The sequence below is a fragment of the Coregonus clupeaformis genome, chromosome 5 (assembly GCF_020615455.1).
Source record: "Coregonus clupeaformis isolate EN_2021a chromosome 5, ASM2061545v1, whole genome shotgun sequence".
NCBI classification, from domain to species: domain Eukaryota; kingdom Metazoa; phylum Chordata; class Actinopteri; order Salmoniformes; family Salmonidae; genus Coregonus; species Coregonus clupeaformis.
The window spans coordinates 25927699-25940397 of NC_059196.1; positions in this window are offsets into that span (position 1 = coordinate 25927699).

Sequence of the window (12699 nt, forward strand, 5' to 3'; positions counted from 1 at the left end):
ACGCTCTGACAGCAGGCCTCATGCGTCCATCTACCTCACCGGCGGGAGCAGGGTTTTTCTTTGTGGCCAAGAAAGACGGTGGATTACGACCTTGCATCGACTACCGGGGACTCAATGCCATAACCGTCCGTAATCGCTACCCGCTACCCCCTTATGGCCACAGCCTTTGAGCTGCTCCAGGAAGCAGTTGTCTTCACTAAGCTTGACCTAGGGAACGCATACCATCTTGTGCGGATCAAACCCGGGGACGAGTGGAAGACCGCTTTCAACACGCCTACTGGTCACTACGAATACTCGGTGATGCCCTTCGGCCTGACCAACGCTCCGGCTGTGTTCCAAGCGCTCATAAACGATGTGCTTAGGGATATGCTTAACATCTTTGTGTTTGTTTACTTGGATGACATCCTCATCTTTGAGCTCCCTTCAAGAACACACTAAGCATGTCAGACAAGTGCTCAAACGCCTCCTAGACAGCCATTTGTACGTTAAGCCGGAGAAGTGTGAATTCCATTCCTCTCGAGTACAATTCCTGGGATTTATAGTGGAACCCGGACAAGTCCAGATGGACCCCAAGAAGGTAGAGGCGGTAGCGGATTGGCCCACCCCCAAGTCCGTTAAGGAAGTTCAGCGTTTCCTGGGCTTCACCAATTTTTACCGCAAGTTCATCAAGAACTTCAGCTCGGTGGCAGCCCCTCTCTCGGCGGTAACCAAGGGTGGCAACACAAGGTTTCTGTGGGGTAGAGAAGCTGAGACGGCCTTCCAAGGACTCAAGCAGCGCATCCTCTCTGCTCCCATCCTGACACTACCAACGGGCGGATGAACCTTTTGTGGTGGAGGTAGACGCATCAGAGGTTGGGGTTGGAGCTGTCCTGTCTCAGAGGGGTGAAGACAAGAAGCTTCATCCTTGCGCCTTCTTCTCTCACCGGCTTACCCCGCCGAGAGGAATTACGATGTGGGGGATCGTGAACTCCTAGCGGTTAAGATGGCATTGAAGGAATGGAGACACTGGCTCGAGGGGGCTTCTCAACCGTTTCAAGTGCTTACGGACCACAAGAATCTGGAGTATATCCAGCAGGCGAAGCGGTTGAACGCCAGACAAGCTCGATGGTCTCTTTTCTTCAGCCGATTTCAGTTTATCCTCACCTATAGACCCGGGTCGAAGAATCTCAAACCGGACGCCTTGTCACGAATCTACTCTCCTGCCATTCGAGAAGATACTGACATGACTGTCCTTCCGGCCGCTAAGATCGTGGCTCCGATCTCGTGGCAAGTGGAGGATACCGTGAAACAAGCTCAAGCCATCGAACCGGGCCCTGGAGGAGGTCCTGCTAATCGGTTGTTTGTTCCCAAGGCAGCAAGGTCCCAAGTCCTTCGGTGGGGGCACTCCTCTCGCCTCACCTGTCACCCGGGCGTAGGCCGCACCTTGGAGTTCATCCAGCGTAAGTTCTGGGGGCCCACCATAAAAGAAGACGTTGCCACTTTCATCAAGGCCTGTTCCGTGTGCTGCCAGGGCAAATCTTCTCACCTCCGCCCTCAAGGACTCCTTCACCCTCTATCTATTCCCCACCGACCCTGGTCCCATATCTCGTTGGACTTTATTACTGGCCTTCCTCCGTCCCATGGTAATACTACGATCCTAGTCATCATCGACAGGTTTTCTAAGGCGGCCAGGTTTGTTCCTTTGACCAAATTACCTTCTGCCAAGGAAACAGCTGAGTTGGTGATTAACCATGTGTTCCGAGTCTTTGGGATTCCGCAAGATATGGTTTCCGACAAGAGGTCCCCAGTTCGCCTCAAGGTTTTGGAAGGCCTTCTGCCAACTCATAGGGGCCACGGCCAGTTTATCTTCAGGGTACCATCCGGAGTCCAATGGCCAAACTGAGAGGATGAATCAGGAGCTGGAAACCACCCTCAGATGCATGGTTTCCAACAACCCGTCCACTTGGTCATCCTTCATTGTTTGGGCTGAGTACGCGCACAACACCTTGTGCTCCTCCTCCACTGGTATGTCCCCGCATGAGTGTCAGTTTGGCTATGCGCCTCTATTGTTCCCGGACCAGGAGGCAGAAGTCAGAGTGCCTTCAGCCTCGAGGTTCATCAGACGCTGTCGGCTTACGTGGAAGAAGGCACGTCTTAATCTTCTGCGTTCCTCTCAGCAGTACCAACGACAAGCCAACAGAGGTCGCCGTCCCGGTCCTACCCTGTACCCCGGCCAGAGAGTATGGCTCTCAACTAAGAACCTACCACTACGGGTGGAGTCTCGCAAGCTGTCCCAGAGGTTCATCGGTCCCTTTAAGATTGCCAGGAGAGTCAATCCCGTTACTTTTCGCCTGCACTTACCCAGATCACTTAAGATCAATCCAACATTTCACATTTCTTTATTAAAACCTGTTGTTTTTTCTCCCCTTATCCCGGCAGGCAGACCTCCCCCTCCGCCCCGTGTCATCGGTGGCCAGTCGGCTTATACCGTCCACCGGATACTGGATTCCCGCCGGGTGCAGCGGTCCTGGCAGTATCTGGTGGACTGGGAAGGCTACGGTCCCGAGGAGCGCTCCTGGGTTCCTGCCAAGGACATACTGGACCCTGACCTCATTCGTCAGTTCAGGGCCCTCCACCCTGAGAAGGCTGGTAGGAACGTCAGGAGCCGTTCCTAGGAGGGGGATTCTGTCAGGTTTTGGCCATGACTGTTCGGGTTTTGGTCACTAGATGTCCCCATTGCACCTTTTTTGTACCTTTTGTTTTTTCTTGCTCTAATTATTGTTTGCACCTGTAGGTCATTCCCTTGTTAGTATTTATACCCTGTGTGTTCCTCAGTTCCTTGCTCAGTGTTTGTAAGTTAGCACCCAGCCCCAGCCCAAGCCTTGTTTTATATAGATATTTCTCTGGTGGGATTTTCCAGAGGTTCTCTGGTTTAGTTCTTGTGTTTTGTTTGAGTAGTCTTTTGAGGTTTGTTTTTCCCTGCTGTTTTTTACCACTTTGCGGAGTTTCTTTTGTTTTTTGGAGGTTTTCCTCTTTGTGCCTCTTGGCTTTATTTTTGGACATTGTGGATTTAGTTTCTTTGCCTGAAGATTTTGTTCTTTAATTAAACCACCATCTCTAGTACAGCTGTGTCTGCCTCATCTTCTGGGTTCTGACAATTATTAGTGACTGTTTCTCGCACCGGGTCGTGACAGTTAATTTGTGGAATTTCTTTCCTTCTTAATGCATTTGAGCCAATCAGTTGTGTTGTGACAAGGTAGGGGGGGTTTACAGAAGATAGCCCTATTTGATAAAAGACCAAGTCCATATTATGGCAAGAACAGCTCAAATAAGCAAAGAGAAACGACAGACCATCACTCCTTTAAGACATGAAGGTCAGTCAATACAGAACATTTTAAGAACTTTTAAAGTTTCTTCAAATGCAAACGCAAAAACCATCAAGCGCTATGAAGAAACTGGCTCTCATGAGGACCGCCACAGGAATGTAAACCCAGAGTTACCTCTGCTGCAGAGGATAAGTTCATTAGAGTTAACTACACCTCAGATTGCAGCCCAAATAAATGCTTCACAGAGTTAAAGTAACAGACACATCTCAACATCAACTGTTCAGAGGAGACTGAGTGAATCAGGCCTTCATGGTCGAATTGCTGCAAAGAAACCACTACTAAAGGACTCCAATAAGAAGAAAAGACCTGCTTGGGCCAAGAAACATGAGCAATGGACATTAGACTGGTGGAAATCTGTCCTTTGGTCTGGAGTTCAAATTGGAGATTTTTGGTTCCAACCGCCGTGTCTTTGTGAGACGCGGTGTCACGAATTCAGCCGAGGCTGCCCCTCCTCCTTGCTCGGGCAGGTTTCGGCATTCGTCGTCACCGGCATACTAGCCACTACCGCTCCATTTATCATCACTCCATTTGTCTTGTCTTGTCTTGTCTTGTCTTGTCAATCACGCTCACCTGGTACTCAGCAGGAGGAGGAGGAGGAGGTCGTCGGGTAAGCTTGGCTTGGCTTTATACATAGCTTGGCTTTGTCGAGTAAGGCTTAAAACTATGTATTTTGATTGTAGTTAGGTATTGTAGGTAGGTATCGTGGGTTGTTGTGGGTAGTTATTGTATGTAATTATTGTAGGTTAAGTATTGTATTCGACGGTGCCGGGTGTAGCACGAAGCTAGCTAGCTAGCTAACTCACCACCTGGACTAGCTGGCGAGTGGCTATTAGCAACGGTATAGTTGTTTCACGCCTGAGAGTGCCTGTAATTACGCCAGCTGGCTGCCTACAATAATCACATACAATAATTGCCTACCATTCAGCTGTTTTCTAACCTCGTTGTCTGAACCGTTAACGTTAGGTAGCAAGTGGCTACTGTGCTTGAAAATTAGCAAGCTTGTTGCAACCTGGATAGCTACTTGTAAACAATAGCTGGAACGACCGAGTGAACAGACGCGAACTGGCTGAGTCAATTCAGTGGCTAGCTTTGCACTTGCCTAGCTAATAGTAGCTGCTAGGGGTAAGTCATAACCTACACTTGTGTTTTTTTTTTTTTTCATATTGATAGCCCGAGTCGCTCAAGGAATTCGGGACATGGGTGACTAGCTAACGTTAGTTTGGCTCTCTCTGTGTGTTCGTGCCATGTGTTATGACGAGGTGCCCGGACGTTTTCACGGAATAATACTGCACCTAGTTAGCTAGCTGAATAAACTGGGTTAGTCTATTCCTAGAAAACATTGAACCGCTGTAGTTTACAACAATTATAGTTTCTGAGGTGGAAGTTGGGAGAGTTATATTTGGGAGTTGTGGCTCTCTCCTTTCCCAGATGTTTAGTTCATTTTATTCCGATCTCCTCTGCATTATTGTAGCCATCTGCTGCAGCCTGTCAACTATGCCTCTGCCTATCCCTGTTCTCTCCTCTCCGCACAGGCTACACAAACGCCTCACACCGCGTGGCTGCTGCCTCTCTAACCTGGTGGTCCCTGCACGCACCACACACCTGGAGTTCCAGGTCTCAGGCAGCCTCTGGAACTGCCGTTCTGCTGCCAACAAGGCTGACTTCATCCCAGCCTATGCTACCCTCCAGTCCCTCGACTTCCTGGCGCTGACGGAAACATGGATTACCACTGAAAACACTGCTACTCCTACTGCTCTCTCCTCGTCTGACCATGTGTTCTCGCATACCCCGAGAGCATCTGGTCAGAGGGGTGGTGGCACAGGAATCCTCATCTCTCCCAAGTCGACATTCTCAATTTTTCCCCTAACCCATCTGTCTATCTCCTCATTTGAATTCCATGCTGTCACAGTCACTAGCCCATTTTACGCTTAATATCCTTGTCATCTATCGCCCTCCAGGTTCCCTTGGAGAGTTCATCAATGAGCTTGACGCCTTGATAAGTTCCTTTCCTGAGGATGGCTCACCCCTCACAGTTTTGGGGGATTTCAACCTCCCTACGTCTACATTTGACTCATTTCTCTCTGCCTCCTTCTTTCCACTCCTCTCCTCTTTTGACCTCACCCTCTCACCGTCCCCCCTACTCACAAGGCAGGCAATACGCTTGACCTCATCTTTACTAGATGCTGCTCTTCTACTAATCTCACTGCAACTCCCCTCCATGTCTCCGACCACTACTTTGTATCCTTTTCTCTCTCGCTCTCCTCCAACACTACTCACTCTGCCACTACACAGATGGTAATGCGCCGCCGCAACCTTCGCTCTCTCTCTCCCACTACTCTCTCCTCTTCCATCCTATCATCTCTTCCCTCTGCTCAATCCTTCTCCCTCCAATCTCCTGATTCTGCCTCCTCAACCCTCCTCTCCTCCCTTTCTGCATCCTTTGACTCTCTGTGTCCCCTATCCTCCCGGCCGGCTCGGTCCTCCCCTCCAGCTCCGTGGCTTGATGACTCATTGCGAGCTCACAGAACAGAGCTCCGGGCAGCGGAGCGGAAATGGAAGAAAACTAAACTCCCTGCCGACCTGGCATCTTTTCACTCCCTCCTCTCTACATTTTCTTCATCTGTTTCTGCTGCTAAGGCCACTTTCTACCACTCTAAATTCCAAGCATCTGCCTCTAACCCTAGGAAGCTCTTTGCCACATTATCCTCCCTGCTGAATCCTCCTCCCCCCCTCTCTCTCTGTGGATGACTTCGTCAACCACTTTGAAAAGAAGGTTGACGACATCCGATCTTCGTTTGTTAAGTCTAATGACACTGCTGGTCCTGCTCACACTGCCCTACCCTATGCTTTGACTTCTTTCTCCCCTCTCTCTCCAGATAAAATCTTGCGACTTGTGACTGCAGGCCGCCCAACAACCTGCCCGCTTGACCCCATCCCCTCCTCTCTTCTCCAGACCATCTCCGGTGACCTTCTCCCCTACCTCACCTCGCTGATCAACTCATCCTTGACCGCTGGCTATGTCCCTTCCGTCTTCAAGAGAGCGAGAGTTGCACCCCTTCTCAAAAAACCAACACTCGATCCCACTGATGTCAACGACTACAGACCAGTATCCCTTCTTTCTTTTCTTTCCAAAACTATTGAGCGTGCCGTCTTTAGCCAACTCTCTTGCTATCTCTCTCAGAATGACCTTCTTGATCCAAACCAGTCAGGTTTCAGGACTGGTCATTCAACTGAGACTGCTCTTCTCTGTGTCACGGAGGCGCTCCGCACTGCTAAAGCTAACTCTCTCTCCTCTGCTCTTGTCCTTCTAGACCTGTCTGCTGCCTTTGATACTGTGAACCATCAGATCCTCCTCTCCACCCTCTCCGAGCTGGGCATCTCCGGCGCGGCTCACTCCTGGATTGCGTCCTACCTGACCGGTCGCTCCTACCAAGTGGCGTGGCGAGAAGCTGTCTCCGCACCATGTGCTCTCACCACTGGTGTCCCCCAGGGCTCAGTTCTAGGCCCTCTCCTATTCTCCCTATACACCAAGTCACTTGGCTCTGTCATATCCTCACATGGCCTCTCCTATCATTGCTACGCTGACGATACACAACTAATCTTCTCCTTTCCCCCTTCTGATAACCAGGTGGCGAATCGCATCTCTGCATGTCTGGCAGACATATCAGTATGGATGACGGATCACCACCTCAAGCTGAACCTTGGCAAGACGGAGCTGCTCTTCCTCCCGGGAAGGACTGCCCGTTCCATGATCTCGCCATCACGGTTGACAACTCTGTTGTGTCCTCCTCCCAGAGTGCGAAGAGCCTTGGCGTGACCCTGGACAACACCCTGTCGTTTCTCCGCTAACATCAAGGCGGTGACCCGATCCTGCAGGTTCATGCTCTACAACATTCGGAGAGTACGACCCTGCCTTACACAGGAAGCGTGCACAGGTCCTAATCCAGGCACTTGTCATCTCCCGTCTGGATTACTGCAACTCGCTGTTGGCTGGGCTCCCTGCCTGTGCCATTAAACCCCTACAACTCATCCAGAATGCCGCAGCCCGTCTGGTGTTCAACCTTCCCAAGTTCTCTCACGTCACCCCGCTCCTCCGCACACTCCACTGGCTTCCAGTTGAAGCTCGCATCTGTTACAAGACCATGGTGCTTGCCTATGGAGCTGTGAGGGGAACGGCACCTCTGTACCTTCAGGCTCTGATCAGTCCCTACACCCAAACGAGGGCATTGCGTTCATCCACCTCTGGCCTGCTGGCTCCCCTTCCTCTGCGGAAGCATAGTTCCCGCTCAGCCCAGTCAAAACTGTTCGCTGCTCTGGCACCCCAATGGTGGAACAAGCTCCCTCACGACGCCAGGACAGCGGAGTCACTCACCACCTTCCGGAGACATTTGAAACCCCACCTCTTTAAGGAATACCTGGGATAGGATAAAGTAATCCTTCTACCCCTCGCCCCCCCCCCCCTAAAAAAATAAAAAAATAAAAAATAAAAAAATTGTAAAGTGGTTATCCCACTGGCTATAGGGTGAATGCACCAACTTGTAAGTCGCTCTGGATAAGAGCGTCTGCTAAATGACGTAAATGTAAATGTAAATGTAAATGTAAATGTAGTCTGTGTATAAGTGTTCCCTCTGCCCCCTTGTCCTTTGTGAGTGATTGTTCATTGTGAGAGTGAGTAGCTCGGTTGAGCTACTCTTTCCTTGTATGTAGCCAAGGTGGATTTTTCCCTTGTGCTAGTTTCGTTTTGACGCTTGCTGCGCTTTATTCATGTACACTGAATGAACTCTGGATTTCGGTGTTTTACCTCCTGCGCCTGACTCCGTCATTCACAACTCATCACACACAGTGTGAGTGAACGGATGATCTCCGCATGTGTATTTCCCACCGTAAAGCATGGAGGAGGAGGTGTTATGGTGTGGGGGTGCTTTGCTGGTGACACTGTCTGTGATTTATTTAGAATTCAAGGCACACTTAACCAGCATGGCTACCACAGCATTATGCAGCAATAAGCCATCCCATCTGGTTTGGGCTTAGTGGGACTATCATTTGTTTTTCAACAGGACAGTGACCCAACACACCTCCAGGCTGTGTAAGGGCTATTTTACCAAGAAGGAGTGTGATGGAGTGCTGCATCAGATGACCTGGCCTCCACAGTCCACCGACCTCAACCAAATTGAGATGGTTTGGGATGAGTCGGACCACAGAGTGAAGGAAAAGCAGCCAACAAGTGCTCAGCATATGTGGGAACTCCTTCAAGACTGTTGGAAAAGCATTCCAGGTGAAGCTGGTTGAGAGAATGCCAAGAGTGTGCGAAGCTGTCATCAAGGCAAAGGGTGGCTATTTGAAGAATCTCAAATATAAAATATATTTGGATTTGTTTAACACTTTTCTGGTTACTACATGATTCCATATGTGTTTTTCCATAGTTTTGATGTCTTCACTATTATTCTAGAATGTAGAAAATAGTAAAAATAAACAAAAACACTTGAATGAGCAGGTGTTCTAAAACTTTTGACCGGTAGTGTATATATTTCCACCAAATATAGCATTGGTGGTTTGAAAGGGCGAGAGTAAGTGTCTGCGTCCCAAATGGCACCCTATTCCCTATTTAGTGCATTACTTTAGAGCAGGACCCATAGGGCTTTTGTCAAAAGTAGTGCACTATAGGGAATAGGGTGCCATTTGGGACGCACAAACTGCCATGGAACCCAGGGTCTACTGTCAGTCCTTACCATCCTCCCACTCCGAGGGACATTCCGAGGCACTCTGTGGCAAACATATTTTTTATTTGCCAACACCAAAATTACATCTTTGTAGAGACACAGTGGGATAGCTGCTGTCATTCAATACCGTCACATTAAATGTCACATACAGCATAGTGTCAGATGGCTACTATATAAACTGTATTATCAGCAGAGCTTCGAGTGGAGGGGGTTGTTAATGATGCACACTCACTGCCTCGTCTAGAAGGGGAAACATGTTTTTCTCCATTTCTCTGTTTTCAGTCAGCTTGCTGCATGGTGACAGGCATCCCTCCCTCCCTTCTTCCACCCCTGCATCCTGCATGGTGGCAACCCTCAGCTCAGTGGTCTGTCCTGTCTATCCTCCAGTACTGAATCCGATCTGGGTGGAGCACCAACATGCTAAATTTACTAGCACCACTTCATAGTCACACAGCAGCACAGTTTTCCTTGTGGTGGTGATTCTGAGGCAGGAAGGAGAGGGAGAAGAAACATCTGCACCTTTCGTGAGATGGTACTCTTCCTCTCTCTCCCTCTCTCTCTCTCTCTCTCTCTCTCTCTCTCTCCCTCTCTCTCTCCCTCTCTCTCCCCCTCTCTCTCTCTCTCTCTCCCTCTCTCTCCCCTCTCTCTCTCCCTCTCTCTCCCTCTCTCTCTCCCTCTCTCTCTCTCTCTCTCTCTCTCTCTCCCTCTCTCTCTCTCTCTCTCCTCTCTCCACATCTGGCCCAGGCCTGTCAGTCGGTCGGTTGGAGGGGTGTGGGCATTGATTAGAGCGGCAAACAGCTGCCTCCCAACCGCTCCCCACATGTTTCTGTTTGGGCCAGAAGTGTCTGTTTGTTAGGCGTGGGGCCGTGTTTGATGTGCTGGCTTGGCTGCGTTGGCAGCAGTGTTTTCGTGACAGGGTCTGAGGGTGTAGAGCTCAGCGGAAGTGGAGTAACCTCACAGAGAGGCCTGTGGTGCTGCGTGGTGAAAACAGGCAGGGTAGAGAGACTTCAGCTGTGAGGAGGAACCTTCTGGAAACCACCCAGCAGCCAAACCCAGGTGGAGACCCAGACCTAGACTCAGGCCCAGACCCAGACTTAGACCTGCAGGCCTAGGCCCGAAACTCAAATCCAGACAGAGTCAGGCCCAAACCCAGACCCAACCCCATCCCCAGCCCCATCCCCAGCCCCAGCCCCAACCCCAGCCCCAGCCCCAGCCCCAGCTCCAGCCCCATCTCCATCCTCAGCCCCATCCCCAACCCCAGCCCCAGCCCCAACCCCAACCCCATCCCCAGCCCCAGCCCCAACCCCAGCTCCAGCCCCATCCTCAGCCCCAGCCCCATCCCCAGTCCCAACCCAGCCCCATCCCCAACACCAGCCCCAGCCCCAACCCCAGCCCCATCCCCAGTCCCAACCCCATCCCCATCCCCAGCCCCATCCCCATCCCCAGCCCCATCCCAAGCCCCATCCCCAGCCCCATCCCCATCCCCAACCCCAGCCCCAACCTCAACCGCAGCCCCATCCCCAACCCCAGCCCCAACCCCAACCCCAGCTCCAGCCCCAGCCCAATCCCCAACCCCATCCCCATCCCCAGCCCCATCACCAACCGAACAGCCAACCCCAGCCCCATCCCCAGCCCCATCCCCATCCCCAACCCCCGCCACAAACCCATACCTAAAACTTAACACAAACTCAGACAAATGCCCAGACCCAGCCTTATTCCTCACTGGAGCTACTGGGGTGGTAGAAGACGAGATAAAACATCTAGGAAATGAGTTGTAAATAAGAAGTTATTCTTAACAAATGAAAATAAAAATGAAATATCAATTCTACACCTTCATCACCACAGAAGCACTAAAATAAGTCTGAATATCCAGTCTAAATAACATACAGTAAAACATACAAGGATTTTAAGTCACGTGAATGCGACATTTAAGAGCCAACTTTGCATGGTCATTGCAAGCTCCAGAAAAACTCAAACTTGAAATATATGGCAGTGGTAATGTATTTAGCAAAATGTTGCTTTGCTCTATTTCATCTGTGAAATATTATTCAAGTCCTACATCAGGGCTGAGTACTATAGCATATTGTGGCATGGAAAAGACCCACACCATAAATAATCATTCTCTCTTCCATTCATTCCCCTGCAGGCAGGAACATGATGCTTCACCTTCCACTGCAATGACACACACACACATACACAAACACACACACGCACACACACAAATACAAGCAAGGACACGCGTAAACACACACATACGCACGCACACACACAAATACAAGCACGCACACACCTACACACACACTCACCGACACACACACTGTTCCACCCATTGACAACATGATAATTCTGTCTAGGCCACTTGTGGCTGGGGACTTGGCCCCGGTGACCACCCCTGTCTCTCTCCACCAATGCCCAGAAACCAAGGCCTGCTGCCTGCCTGACCAACCAACCAACCAACCAGCCAGCCAACCGACCAATCAACCCAGTCCTCCAACAGGCAGACAGGCAGAGAGAGAGGGCTCTGGCAGGCCCTGCACACCCAGCATTTTGTTTTGCATGAAAGGTATTTTAGGAAGCGGGGCACACTGAGGCAGAACTATAAAAATAAACCTGCCATTTATGGTCCGGAAAGGGCTTTGCATGGCCCAGCCACTCCTGCTTCCTCTGTAGTCCAGAGGCTAACACTCCCAGCCCCTCGGGGAGAGGAGAGGAGAAACTGCACTTGTCTATTCTTACTAGCACTGACTTTGCTGATAACTACTTTGTTGAGGGATAATGTACTTGCTACGATTGTGATATGTTGTTGTCTCACCTAGATAGCTTAAGATGAATGTACTAATTGGAAGTCGCTCTGGATAAGAGCATCTACTAAATGACTAAAATGTAATTGTAAAATGAGAGGAGAGGCGAGGGCTGAGGGGAGGGGAGAGGAGAGGGAGAGGGGAGGAGGATAGGAGGAAGGAGAGAGGGAAGAGGAGGGAGGAGAGGGCTGACCACTCCACTGCCAGTCTGTAATGAGGCGTCAGAGCTGATGGTTCTCCATGCGTGAAACAACAACGCCTTCCAGGCCCGGTCCGCTGGCCCAGGCTTTTACCATCAGGAAGATGAGGTCACCACACTAACAAGGAACTTCGCTACAAGTCTGGCCTGTTTGTTTCGTGATGATACAGATAAGATGCTAAATAAAATGCAGGAATATGTAGCTGGCTTCTTAGAGAAGGTCTCCTCGAGAAGCTAGTTTCTTAGAGATTGTCTCTTTGCTAGAGCCTTGCTAACTATGTTTCTAGTCTTTCCACCTGTAGTTTGTTATTATAACCCTGCTCTCCTCTCCTTTCTCTCTGTTGTAGTATTGTGGTTAGTGTGGGGTTTCCCAGACACACACGCAGCGTTTGATGCTCCGCAGCACCAGAGAGAGAGAGGGAGAGAGGGAGAGAGGGAGAGAAGGAGAGAGGGAAAAAAGGCAGATCCTCTTCCCTTCCTCTTCTCCATGAGACTCTCTCTGTGTGTCGCTCAGAAGCTTGCTGGGCTTCAACACAGCCTTCTCCCATGATGCACTGGAAGTACGTCCAGTAATCAGATTAGAGTGGAGGATGCTGGGAAAAGGCTTCAGAGTC